This window comes from Olea europaea, unplaced genomic scaffold, assembly GCF_002742605.1.
Source record: "Olea europaea var. sylvestris unplaced genomic scaffold, O_europaea_v1 scaffold500, whole genome shotgun sequence".
Classification (NCBI taxonomy): domain Eukaryota; kingdom Viridiplantae; phylum Streptophyta; class Magnoliopsida; order Lamiales; family Oleaceae; genus Olea; species Olea europaea.
Window position 1 is genome coordinate 3807 of NW_019263312.1, and position 10315 is coordinate 14121.

Sequence of the window (10315 nt, forward strand, 5' to 3'; positions counted from 1 at the left end):
GTCCGCCCACTCTACAGACGCGACTGATTGACGCCTATGAGCGGACGCATCATACCGTCAGATGTATACACGCGTCCCACATCCAACGATTCATACCACCTATAAATACCCAAGGTTTGGCAAGAGGCAAAGATAATGAAACTCTTACGACACAGCACTCCATAGCAAGCTTATATATTTTCTCCTCCCCCTTTATCATTGATTTGCACAGCCCCTAGGTACTGTTCCGACCACTTAAACATGACTTGACCGTCGGAGTGTATACGGCCGTCACCAACCTCGCTGGTCCCGATCGTGTGCGTATGACCATTCGCTGATTGTGCGCAGAGAGGAATACGTGGAGTAGCTCTCAGTTGGCCACGTGGAAGGACCAATTTTCGAGGTCAACAGATTGGCGCCGTCTGTGGGAAACACTTCCCATTCGAAGTTTTACATTCTCCATCGGAAAAGTTACTGGAAAACTAGCGACTAACCCTGAAGAGGGGACATTCTTGAAAAAGAATGAAGTCGAGTTACAATCCAAGTTCTCACTACCCTTGAAAAAAGAGGTAGGACGAGCTATAGCCATGAAGACGACAACCCTACGAGAGAGACCTCTGAAGAAGAGGTACTCCATAACAATATTACTCATCAGAGACCACATCACCGGCATCGTCGAGGTGGAAGAACAACCACACTCACTGAAGGAATGGCTCAGATAGCTGCAGGTATGAGAGAAATAGCAGCTCAGAATATGGCAATGCATGAACTCCTCATGCAAACCCAGGGTCATCAGGGCTATCAAATACCCCAAGGATCTTATCCGGTGTGGGAAGCCCCTGTATCCCACTCCCGAGGCCACATGAGCCGGCACACAGAATGCCCCCTCGAAAGGGATATGAACGCCGAAGCTACATCTTATGTGCAAGGGAGTCAGCCATCAGAACCACGCTTAGGGGACAATTTTCCTCAAGAACATGAGGACCAAAGGTCGGTAAGCGTCTTCGACCGGATAGGGGAGAGTTCGTCCAGATCAGTTCGTCCAAGAATATGCTCCCCCTCCTCCTAGAAATAGGAGAGAGAGAAGGAACCTAGTCGATTGGAAAAGTCGAGGAGAAGCACCTCCACCTCCCCAGGACATCCAAGATGATGAAGGGTCAGATGGGCCCTGTCGATCTTATGAGATTGACGATGATGATGATAACCTCCCTTTCTCAAGGGAGATCCGAAACTTCCCAATGCCAGCAAATTTCATGACCCCTAAGTTCCCCAAGTATGAAGGAAAGGGGGATCCGAAGAAGCACCTTACCAAGTACATGACACGGATGAGCCTGAGGGGAGCCTCGTCTGATTTAAAATGCAGAGCCTTCCATTTAACGCTAGGCAGGGCCGCTGAGGTATGGTACAGCAGGCTTCCTCTCCTAAGTATCAGAAGTTGGCCAGATTTGAAAAAAGCATTTTTGAACCAGTACCTCTCACGCAGGGAAGGAGATGCAGCAATTCAACGCCTGCAAGATATGAAGCAGGCCCCTGGGGAGACGCTGAAAAGCTATCTCGCCAGGTTTACAGACGAAATCACATACTGCGAACAGGTCATTGACAGAGAAGCCCTTTCAGCCCTAAAGGGTGGGCTCAACATGAACACTTCGTTCTGGAGGGACGTGCGCAGCAAGAATCCCTCCACATATGACGAGCTGGTGGAAATGATGAGAGTGAAAATTGTTAGTGAAGAAATGATTGATCACCGCAACCGTACCGCGCAGAGACTCCCTCCTCCTCAGAGACAGGTAGGTCGAGGACCCGCAGCACACCTTGTTACTTAGTAATGGACCCAAGCAGGTCATACAATAGCTCCCACATCCGAACAAGCCCTAGCTTCCGCCACATTGAATGTAGTACCGGTGCTAGCATATGATAATGCCCCTGTCGAAGCGGGACCATCTGGAAGAGCTCATAAGAAGAAGAAGAAGAAGAAGAAGAGGTCAAACAGACCCTTGGAAGGAGCAAAGTTTTATACGTTCCATCAACTCTATGAACATGACACTAGTGAGTGACGCCCTGATCGAAGCAAACCGCACCCTTCCTGCAAGAACGAACACCCTCGCGGATCCGCCTCCCCGAGAAGGGGAGGGAAAGGTCACAGGGAACAATCTCCTCGGAGAAAAGAATCAAGGGACCGAGGTCAATCCAGACAGGGAAACCAAGCCCAATTTTCTAGAAGCCAGGTCATCAGGGAAATCGATACTATCATTGGGGAACCCCACGTCGGTGGCAACACCGGGAATGCCCAGAGAAATTACACAAGAGAAGCAAAGGACCCCCCAATGATCACTTACATTGTTAACGAATCGAAATCAGCAAACAGGATGGTCCCAATCACCTTCTCCCAGGAAGACTCAGAGGGGGTTCACCACCCCCGTTGTGATGCATTGGTTGTAAGAGCCGTAGTAGCTAGAAACGGATTAAAACGCATGCTCGTTGACAATGGCAGTTCCGTGAACATATTGTTCAGCTCCACTTTTGACAAAATGCAAATTGAACATGGGTTGATCCTCATGACCGACCCACTATTCGGATTCACTGGGGACATCATCATCCCACGAGAGCGGATCACCCTGCCTATCGAAATGGGTTCGGCACCCCTAGTGGCCCAGCACTTCATGGAATTTCTGGTGGTAGATCATAGATCGGCTTACATTGGAGTATTGGGCAGACCCACTCTGAAAGATCTTTGGGCTGTCACGTCCATTCACTATTTGTGCATGAAATTTCCAACCGAACATGGGATTGCTACGGTCCGAGGTGATCAGATGGGCTCCAAGGCATGCTACTTAAACTCGTTGCGAAAGTCCGAGCCCCGAACTGTTAATGTAATCCTAACTGAGGTACCCGCTGAAGTCGGTACGGACGTGGAAATGCTCGACGCCCCTGAACAAGGGAATACCTCCGAACAAGAGGGAGATGTCAACATGGAAGAGGTCCCTGAACATGGACACCTTCTTGATGAGTTAGATCCCCGAATAATTGACTTTAAACCAAATGCGCGACCCCAATGGAAGAATTGGAGACTTTTCCCGTCAACCCGGAAGACCCCAGTCAGGTCTTGCATATAAGGAAGTCATTGTCACCTAAAGCAAAAGCAGAGATGGTACGCTTCCTAAAAGGGAACCTGGATGTCTTCGCATGGAAATATGAAGATATGGTGGGAATAGATCCTATGATCAGTTGTCATCACCTTAACATCAATCCCTCCTATGCCCCCCACAGACAGAAGAGGCGTGCCCTCAATCCGGAACGGTTCGAGGCACTGAAAGACGAAGTAAACAAACTTAACCACAGTGGTTTCATAAGAGAGGTCATCTATCCAAGGTGGATATCTAACCCGGTTCTGGTGAAAAAGCCCAGCGGAAAGTGGAGGGTATGCGTGGACTTCACAAACCTAAATAAGGCGTGTCCCAAAGACAGCTTCCCACTTCCAAGAATAGATCAACTTGTGGACTCTACTGCTGGGCATGAACTAATGAGTTTCATGGATGCGTACTCAGGGTATAACCAGATACCCATGTTCCGACCTGATGAGGAAGCTACATCGTTCATTATGGACAGGGGTCTGTATTGCTACAAAGTCATGCCCTTCGGATTGAAAAATGTCAAAGCTACATATCAGAGGTTGGTCAACATGATGTTTGCCGAACTCATTGGGAAAACCATGGAAGTCTACGTGGACGACATGTTGGTCAAAAGCCTCCAGGCAGCCGAACACGTGAATCACCTCGACCAAGCTTTTCAGATACTTAGAAAGTATAATATGAAATTGAATCACCTCAAGTGCACCTTTAGAGTGGCATAAGGCAGTTCTTGGGGTATATTGTAAATTAAAGAGGAATTGAGGCAAATCCAGTGAAAGTAACGGCCTTGCTAGAAATGAGGTCACCTCAGAAATTGAAGGAGGTCCAAAGTCTCAATGGTCGGATAGCCGCACTCAGTCGCTTCATCTCCAGAGCCACATATAAAAGTTTGCCTTTCTTCAATGTGCTGAAGCAAGGAAAGAAATTACAATGGACTTCGGAGTGTGAAGAAGCCTTCGAGGCTCTGAAAAAGCACCTTGGAGAGGCGCCCCTTTTGTCAAAACCTCAACCGGATGAATCTCTACTACTGTATCTAGCGGTTTCGGACGTGGCAGTCAGCGCAATCCTAATCAGGGAAGAAAATGAGCGCCAATTGCCAGTGTACTACATCAGCAAAGCACTTCTTCCAACTGAAACACGCTACCCAGACATGGAAAAATTGGCACTCGCCCTTATCACAGCCTCAAGAAAGCTGAGGCCATACTTCCAAGCCCACTCAATACAAGTTCTCACCAATTTCCCACTAAAGCAGGTGATGCAGAAAACAGACGCATCAGGACGCCTGCTAAAATGGGCAATCGAGCTCAGTGAGTTCGATCTAACGTTCTGACCTCGACAAACCATCAAGGGCCAGGCCCTTGCTGATTTTATGGTTGAGTTTGCCAAAGCCCCAGAAATGGAGGCGATAATGGAACCAGCCGAGCCCCCCACATGGAAACTGTTCGTAGATGGGTCCTCAAAAGAGGCTGGCGCTGGGGCAGAGATCGTATTGAAGAGCCCGGAAGGCCACAAGCTAAATTGTGCAGTGAGGTTCGGCTTCAAAGCCTCGAATAACGCTGTCGAATACGAGGCCCTCCTGGCAGGTCTTAGACTCGCTAAGGATATGCGAGTCAGGAGGCTCCTGGCGAGCAGTGACTCTCAGCTCATAGTAAATCAGGTCAATGGAAACTTTGCAACCAAAGATGGTAACATGATTGCGTACTTGAAGTTGATTCTGGACATAATTCCTCATTTTGAAAGATTCGAACTGACTCAAGTCCCCCGTCTAGAGAATGCACATGCAGACTCCCTCTCAAAATTGGCTAGCAGCATGGACTCAGAGCTGCTAAACATCGTCCCTATTGAGCACTTATCAAAGCCCTCCACCTCCGAAGGTGAAGAGATACTGTGGATAGAAGGCACCCCATTATGGATGCAGTTCATCATCGCGTACCTGAAGGAGCAAACACTGCCTGCTTCCAGAGGCGAGGCGAGGAAGTTAAGAAGAAGGGCTGCACACTTCGTCCTGCAAGAAGATACCCTTTACAAGAGAGGCTTCGCCTCGCCTCTTCTTCGATGCGTAGGAGGCGAAGAGGCCACATACATGCTCAGGGAAATCCATGAAGGAATCTGTGGAAATCACTCCGGAGGAACGGCTCTGGCACACAAGGTTCTCCGTCAAGGCTACTTCTGGCCGACCTTGAAAAGATATGCTTGTCAATTTGTCCAGAAATGTGAAAAGTGCCAGCGCTTCTCGAACATACAAAGACAGCCTGCTCAGAGTCTCTCCATAGTAACCAGCCCTTGGCCGTTCACCAGGTGGGGCATTGACTTCATTGGTCCACTCCTAAAAGGGAGAGGAAGTGCAACTTTCGCTATTGTCGCCATTGACTACTTCACTAAGTGAGTCGAGGCTGAACCCCTTGCCAGAATTACCGAGGCTAATACTACCAAGTTCGTTTGAAAAAACATCATTTGTAGATTCGGCATTTTCCACTCCTTAGTGTCTGATAACGGAAGGCAGTTTGACAACATGAAGATGCGAGACTTATGCGACGAACTGGGCATAAAGAAGGACTTCTCGACACCTCATCACCCCCAAGCGAATGGGCAAGTTGAAGCGGTGAACAAGACTATCAAACATACCCTGAAAAGGAAACTTGACACCTCAAAGGGGGCCTGGGTTAACGAACTCCCTCACGTCCTCTGGGCTATCAAGACTTCTTGCCGGACTGCAACCGGTGAAACCCCATTTTCCATGACCTACGGAGCCGAGGCCATGAGTCCGGTCGAAATCGGGGTCCTATCACATCGACGGATACATTTCAATGAGATCAGCAATGACGAGGCTTGAATAAGCGAACTACACCTCCTTGAGGAAAGGAGAGATACCTTCCAATTGATATTGGCAAAATATCATCGAAAGATGACCCGCTATTACAACTCCAAGGTCAGAAACAGAACTCTTCGCTTGGGCGACCTCGTCCTTAGAAGAGTTTTCCAATCTTCAAAACCAACCGGGTCGGGAGTGTTTGGCCCAAACTAGGAAGGCCCTTACCGCATCCATTGGGAATCCCGACCTGGTACCTTCGAAATCGAAGATATGTCAGGAAAGGCGCTACCTCATCAGTGGAACATCGAATACTTGAGGAAGTGCTATCAATAATGAGACTTTGTTCTGTTCCGATCTCGGTATGTTATAATGAATCAATTGTTCTGACCTGATCTCAGTTGTAAAATTTCCTAAGTGCTGGAATTGCCTTAGTAAAGGGTGATGTAATTTATCTTATGTAATGAATCTTCGGTTCCGGGCCACATCAGTTAGTGAATAGTTTCCTCGGTCCTTCAGAAGGTTCATTTAAGTGATTCGATCTTCAATTATTAGCTGATTAACGTTAAGGGGCTCTTCATGTTTGCTTAAGTGGTCCGCTTCATATTAACTTAAGTGGTCCGATCTCAAATTGTTAACAGGTTAGCATTAAGAGTCGCTTCATACTCGCTTAAGTGATTAAACTTATATTAACTTGAATGATCCAGTCCGCAGTTATTAACTAGTTACTGTTACGAGGCAATTAGTCTGACGCTTGTCATCCATACAAGTATGAACAGATAGAAAAGATAAAAAAAGCAGTAGCGCAAATACTTAGCAAAAATTTCATTTCATTGAATAAATTTAAGTACAAGGAGGCCAAAGCCATTACAAAGGTAACCCTACTCTGCTGGAGGGACTTCTACATTGGCCGCCTCCTGGGCCTCCGGAGTCCCCTCGACAAGCCTATCACGCCGACCTCCAGTTGGTCCCCCGAACTCTGCCTCCAATGAAGAGGTGTCCAGAGTGGGGTGCATCTCCTTCAGTTAACCCAATAAGTTTTGGGCACTCCATGAGGCCCAGAAGTTGGCGAAGTCGTCATACAAGGGATGGTCTTCAAAGTGATCGATGAAGTTCTAGATTGCCACCTCCCCCGCAGACTTCAACTCCTCCTTCAAAGAGGTAATCTCCTCTGATTGAGCCTCTGCCTTCTGCCTCAGCTCTGCCTTCTCTTTGTTGGAGGCCTCCAGAGCCTCGGTGGCGAGCTTGTGGTGCTCATTGGCGTGATGAAGCCGCCGAGTCACAGCAGCCACTTAGCACTCCACCTCGTACAACTCCTTCTTCAGCCGTTCCACTTCTGCTTTGGCGGCAGTTAGCTGGGCCTCAGCCTCCTTCTTCCCCTCCTCCGCCTGCGTGGCTTTGGCCTAGGCCGCTCGCATGGTCTCCTCGAGGCGTTTGGCGAGGTCCTCCCTCTTAGAGTTCAGATCCTTCACCAAGCCCTCAAGCTGGATGCTTGTACTCAGGGCCCAAGCCACGCAGGCGCTGTTCGCGGCCACCAAATCCTCAGCCGTGCAGGAGGCGGTGTGGTCCCTCCACTCCTCTGTCCAGTATTTGTTGTGGACCACCGCCACAGCAGCGATTTCTGAAGGAAGAGCCTCCAACACTTCCCTTATGGGCTCTTCAGGGTTGGTGCCCAAAAAATCAACCTCCTTAGAGGGACGGGGCCTCTTCCTCTTCTGCTGCCCTGGCACTTGGTCAATTGGCACTGCAGCGAGGGGTGTTGTGGCCGGGGCAGTGACAGGCTCAGTTGGGGAGGGCCTTTTCTCCGGAATGGCCACCTCGGTGGGAATTGTGGTCTGCCTCAGAGCTGGGGGTGGCCTCGCCACAGTTGGGCGTTTTGGAGGGGCAGCACTCTTCTTGCCCTTCCTTCGAAGATCGGCCTCCGAGTCCTCCGGTACCTCCTCCTCCGTCGGAGGCTGAAGCCTCTTATTGGCTTCCACCAAATCCTCCATCTATTTTTTGTACGAGAAGGAGGAGGCCTTCAACGCCCGTGCCTCTGCCATCATCTTCTGGATGGTCTTGAAGTCAGGGCGCACCGACATCTTCTTATTAAAGTTGTCTGCAAAGAGCGAATAAGGAATTAATACAAGTCTTGAGAGTTCGGAATAAAAAGCAAAGACTTCGGTCCGGTTACCTTGGGATGCCATCAGATCGTGAGTAATGAAGTGGATGTTCTTTCGGATCAGCCTATGGTAAGACCTCTTCTTTTGAGGCAGCTGATAAATGACACAGATGGTGTCAAAGTCCTCAGTTGACAGCTCGCACCGAGGAAGAGCACCTACAAAGGATATGTAACTGTTATGCACAATTCGAACCAAAGAGAAATACAAGGAAAAACTACGACTATACTCACTAAGTGTTGAATACTTCGTCGGGACCGTAAGAGGCGCCAGGGGGTCCCCCTCCATCGTGTCCCATCGTACTGCGACCCAGCACCACAAGCTCTTCCATTCTTTGATGGAGCTCGACAGATAGACCACGAATGGAGTGTGGGAACCCCATGAAGTAAGATAATACCATCCCCGGGTCTTATCCCCCCGGCAGTAACCTTAGGTATATAAAGGGTCTGGAAAACGGTGAGAGGCATCTCTACCCCTAAGGACGCCTCTTTCCACAACATCCAAGAGCCCACTTTGGCTCCAGGAGTTCGTATTGAGTTGCGTCGGGGCAAGCCCATAGGACCTAAGCACCATCCTAAAGAATGGGTGAACGGGCAGCCTAAGTCCGACCCTAAGGATCGCCTCATTGATGGCCACACAGCTCGACCTAGGGTAACAGGCTCTCTCTTCCGGCCCGAGGAGGATCAAATCTATACTATCAGGGATCCTATACTCTATCCTAAGTCTCCCCAGATCGGCCTCTCTTAATTTGGATGGATAGTCCAATGCCCCCCAATGCACAGACGTATCTGCCGGGCTATCTGGTCGCCTCCATATATTCCCCCTCCATTATTGCCCCAGCTATTTCTGAGGAGGTCGCCACAACGGGCTCATCCATCCTCACTAGTTCTAACCCCCTTCTCGAACCAGAACTTCCCTCTGAGGCCATTCTTTCAAAATTTAAAAGCCCTAAAAGGTATGAAACTTACGAGTTTTGAAGGTTTTCCTAGCCGGAAATGGTGTAGGGTCGCCGGAAGTTCAATTTTCTCGTCGGAGTTTCTTAGAAAAAGCCGAAAATCACCAATTACGTGAGAGCAAAGTAAATTGTTTGTTTCGGAAAGGTAGAAAGCCTGAGAAAACCTCAGAGTCCTCCTTTTATAGAAAGACAAATTCGATCTCCACCGTCGAATTCAAATGCGATCAATCTAGGCCGTTCATCGCATCTTCAATCTAGGCCGTTGAAATGAAACGTCAGATTTGATCTACGCCCAAGATGTCGCTGTGACTTTCACGCTTGCTTAAAACGCGTCACCTCGATTACAACCAGCCGTCAATAATAATTAGTAGTCGCAGCAGCCTTTTAGGAGAATGGGCATGGCACCCAGCTGTCACCTTGGAAACACGCAACAGTTGTCAAATCATTTGATATTTGAATCGCCTCGGATCGAGCTCCTCACTAAACTTTACAAAGCTTGGACGCACCAGACGCGAAGGCCCCTTTGGGTCATCGCCTCGGATGCTGCGTTCCCTCCAATACTTTACAAAGTTTTAACCATCTCCTAACGCGTCGGCCGTGTGGGTCAGTGCACCGGTGGCAGATGAGCTCCTCACTCAACTTTACAAAGTTTGGACGCACCTGACGCGAAGGCCCCCTTGGGTCATCGCCTCGGAAGCTGCATTCCCTCCAATGCTTTACAAAGTTTTAGCCATCTCCCTATGCGTCGGCCCTGTGGGTCAACGCACCGGTGGCAGATGAGCTCCTCACTCAACTTTACAAAGTTTGGACGCACCAAACGTGAAGGCCTCTTTGGGTCATTGCCTCGGATGCTGCGTTCCCTCCAATACTTTACAAAGTTTTAGTCATCTCTCAACGCGTCGGCCGTGTGTGTCAGCGCACCAGTGGCAGATGAGCTCCTCACTCAACTTTACAAAATTTGGACGCACCTGACGCGAAGGCCCCTTTAGGTCATCGCCTCGGAAGCTGCGTTCCCTCCAATGCTTTACAAAGTTTTAGCTATCTCCCAACGCGTCGACCGTGTGGGTCAGCGCACCGGTGGCAGATGAGCTCCTCACTCAACTTTACAAAGTTTGGACGCACCTGACGCGAAGGCCCCTTTGGGTCATCGCGTCGACCGTGTGGGTCAGCGCACCGATGGCAGATGAGCTCCTAACTCAACTTTACAAGGTTTGGACGCACCTGACGCGAAGGTCCCTTTGGGTCATCGCCTCGGAAGCTGCGTTCCCTCCCATGCTTTACAAAG